Below are 4,608 nucleotides of genomic sequence, written 5' to 3'. Positions count from 1 at the left end.
CTTGTCATCTGCCGCTTTAAAAAAATCAAAACTTCACATATATAGTAAAATGAACTACAAAGACCTAGTAGTTTTTATTAGTTCAAAGAACTTCCTGAACATGTAACCTTACAAAATCAAAATAGTCGTTCAAATTTCAGAGCAGTAGTTACAGGGCTCAATTGTTGATAATAGTGTTGCAAAACAGTAGAAGTTATTTAGCCTGCTAAACTTTTAACATGGTCCTGCCGGCGGCCTGTGAATCTCAGGAACGACTTTGAATAATCTTAAATGAACTCAATGATCTTAAACTGGACTAGAATTATCTTATATTTTATGTAAGACCCCTAAGATAGACAACCTTACAAATCTAAGACATATCTAGAAAATAACAAAATAATCTTATTTATGGTAGTGATTGAAAAAATGTGGTAGAGCTATTTGCACCCTGAGCATCAGAAATATCTTGTTAAACAGAGTTTTTATCAAACAGTTCATGGTAACGAACTGTAGGAAAGAGCTACCCAGCAAGATAGTAAACGAAACTGTAAAAAACAGAATCTTGACACTAATAGATACATCGAAAGAATCAGATTTTTATTTTGATTTTAAATGTAGCTGCTAAATGAAAGTTTGTCTTATTTTGGAAGATGGGGGGGGGGGTATTTTCCCCTAAAACATTATTAAATCCTAACGAAAATCAAACTGTCATATTCAGAGTATCCGAGAACCCTACTGTAGAAGTTTCAAGCTCGTATCTACAAAAATGTGGATTGCCAGAAGACCAATCACGGGTGCGTGATAATTTGTTTTTTGTTTTTGTTCCAGGGTTGATCGTATAGACCCAGTGATCCTAAAATGTCACAAGAGGGCTCATTTTGACGGTAATTAAAAATTATAGTGCTCTTTTTGAGTATCGAAAAATTAGAGGTCACCTAGGCCCCCTCCCACGATCATTTATTTCCAGTAACGAAAAATTAGAGGTCACCTAGGCCCCCCCCACGATCATTTATTTCCCAAAGTCAACAAATGAAAATTTTGATGTAGCCATTTTGTTCAGGATAGTTAAAAAATTTAATAACTGTGTCTTTGAGGACGAATTACTCGCTCGCAGTCCCTGGAGGAGGAGCTGGAAGTTAAAAACTTTGACCAGTGTTTACATATTGCAATGTTTAATGAAAAATGTAAAGACATTTTCAGTGGTTTTTTTTTTGGTAGTGAGGGGGTTGAAGGAAGAGAGTTTTGTGGGAGGATCCCTCCATGGAAGAATTTGTCATGGGGAAGAGAATTTCCATGAAGGAGGAGCAAGATTTTCCAAAATTATTTAAAACAAAAAGACAATGAAAAAATAAGTATGAAATTTTTTTTTAACTGAAAGTAAGCATCAAACTTAAGACGAACAGAAATTATTATGCATATGAGGGGTTCATCTCCTCCTAAAAAGCTCGCTCTATACGCTAAACCATTTTTAGTAGTCTCAGCTATTTATTCTACGGCCTTTGCGATTCAGGGGTCATTCTTATAGAATTGGGACAAAATTTCAGCTTTAATGTAAGTAGCTAAGTATTAACGAGGGGGCAAGCCATTTCATATACGTAATAAAAGTTTTCGAATATAGAAGTTCATTACGTAAGTTAATTCGTACATTAACGTATATTACTTACTAATAAAAACTTATGTAAAAAATTAAAAGTTCTAGTTGCCTTTTTAAGTAACAAAAAGAATGGAGGGAAACTAGGCCTTCTCCCCCACCCCTTTTTAAAAAAATGTCCGAAAAGAACTAAAAGAAAACCATTAAGCCAAAAAAATTAATATGCAAGTTTTATTATTCGTGTGCGGAGAGCCAAAATCGAACCATGCATTGATTCAAAAACGTTCAGAAATTAAATTATAAAAAAAGTTTTTTTAACTGAAAGTAAGAAGTCATATTGAAACTTAAAACAAACAGGAATTATATCTTGTATGAAAGGGACTGTTCCCTCCTCAACGCCCCGCTCTTTACGCTAAAGGTTTTTACTTACCTTTGACTCTTAAGGTTTAACTCTAGAAAGAGTCAAACTTTAGCGCAAAGAGCGGGGCATTGAGGAAGGAACAGCCCCTTTCATTTACAGAGTAATATCTGTTCGTTTAATTTTTAATGTCATTCCCTACTATCAGTTAAACTTTTTTTTAATTTAATAGTCTTTAAAGAATAAATGGTGAATAGAATGCCGTCCAAGCCTAGAAAATGTATATCCCGAAAATAATAATTCATCCAAGGAAATTTTAGTTATGTTAATACTTTGCTTGAGATTATTTATTCTGCAGGTATATAGAGGTTATTTCTGAGGGTCCATTTTTGTATATAAAGTAATAAGAATCAAGCTGTTGTTCTTTGTGAGTAATAATAGACCTTATGAAGATTACTAGGTAAGCAAATATTATTTCATATCACTATAAACTGCAGAGCTATTCGGAACATTTAGAAACTCTAATCCAAAAAATATTTTTAAACTGTATTGAATAATTTTACAATTTCAGGTGAAACTTGATGGTGACAGAACATATTCTATGATTGTACATACTCTTGGTGAATATGATGCTGTAAAGTCAACATTACAAAAGGAAGGAGCTAACCTTTGGGATAACATTGGAGTGGATACAATGCCGGTATCTCCTGAGAAAATTGAATTCACACCGAAGCCCCCAAAACCCACTGAACTTCCAATGATTAAGTGCAGCTTGAACTTGGATTTAATACAAAAAGCGTCTACTAATCTTAAGAATGCTGCAAAAAGAAGCAGTGAAAGAAATATGACCGACCACAGAACAACTGGTTCCAATACCCCCTCAAGAAGAAAATTTTTTTACTGGCCTATTCAGGTACCATTTTTCCTTACTTTTTCTATTCAATCATATTACAGATTATTTTAAGCCTTCAGGGAATGTAAACAAGGAGGAATGAATAGCTAGGTTAATAGTATTAAGATGAAACTTTGAGTGAATGTTTGGGGGATATTGAACAAAATCACAGTCCACTATACACGTCCAGATTCTCAAAAAAGCATATTAGCAAGATCTTCGAAACACCTTAGAGCATAAAATTGAAACTTCGGACTTTCTACTACAACGACTAATGCTAAGGCTAAGGGTTTTAAAGTAATATTTCAAGGGAATATAAAGAGGTATTTTGAACTAATAAAAAACAAACACATTATATGCATGCTGGCAGTCAAAAGAATATATGAAAAAAGTTTGACGAATAACTTTATGTAATATTAAATTACGACCAATTATGATTACTAGTATTAATTACGTAATATTAATAACCTTCAATATTACGATCGTTGCTACTATGATTTACACTGCAACAAAGGGCAATGGCAATGCGTCAAAATATTCAGGCAATTGTCAGGGGATAATGGACAAAATCATAGGCAGCGCAACAGCGTATCTAAGTAAATAGTGATGTGAGCACATTGTATTTTTTTCTTTTTTATGGCACTTGGTATTTACCAAGTGACATATACCGATCGCCATTTCTGTCTGTCGGTCCCGGTTTTGCTAGTTTGGGCACTTCCAGATAGACTAGGACGATGAACTTTGGCAGATGTATCAGGGAACCAAACGAAATTAAATTAAAATAGAGTTTCTCCGTTTTGACTCACTGAAGGAGTGGGGGGACGGTTAATTTGGAAAATTTAGGAAAATTGATGTATTTTTTACTTACGAACCAGTGATCAGGTCTGATCAGGTCTTACGAACTGGATAGAATTTGATATTTCGAAAGATTTTGCATCTCAAAGCTCTTATTTTAAATCCCGATCAGATCCGATGACACTGGGGGGATTTGGAAGGGGGCCGGATATCTTGAAAATCACTTAAAATGGAGTGATCAGGATGAAACTCAAGTATTAGTTAGTTGTAACCGGCTTAAACAGAGTCTTAAGAAAAATTAGCGTGCAGACACTAAACTGCCAGTTAATAAATAAATAATATATATATATATATATATATATATATATATATATATATATATATATATATATATATATATATATATATATGTAGAACAACCAAGTAACACCAAAACAAGCTTATTCTGTTAATATATCCCTCATTTTAGCAACAATAGGTAAACTAAATATGATAAATTTTACCAAATCACAAATATTAACACATTGCAAAAAACCTGAATGAACTAAACAATTATAGAATTCATCTTTACCATGTGGCTATTTAAAAAAAAAATCCGCTCTATTAGAAACATAATTCAAAATAAATGGCGCTGCATCATCATTTCTCGAACCTCCGAAATTAGTTGAAAATTTCTTTAAGTATTTCCAGATAATTCTTTTGATATTTATCTAAAAGTTCATTATAATGAAAACTAAATTTTTTAAATTGCCAAGTTAATTTATTTGCAGAAAAACCTCTTAATATCAATTTTTGGCTTAAGAGTTTACATCTATTTTTAAAATCAATATAATTACTACAAATCCTTGCATAACGAAGTAACTGTGAGAAAAACGCCGAATATGTGATATTTGAGTGTATATTACTTTCAGGGAATGGGAAACTAATCACTTCAAAATCAAAATCATCCGTTTTGTTATACATTTAAAACTTAATTTATTATTATCACAAATA

The sequence above is a fragment of the Artemia franciscana genome, chromosome 3 (genome assembly GCF_032884065.1).
Source record: "Artemia franciscana chromosome 3, ASM3288406v1, whole genome shotgun sequence".
Lineage (NCBI taxonomy): Eukaryota > Metazoa > Arthropoda > Branchiopoda > Anostraca > Artemiidae > Artemia > Artemia franciscana.
This window is presented reverse-complemented; position numbering follows the sequence as displayed.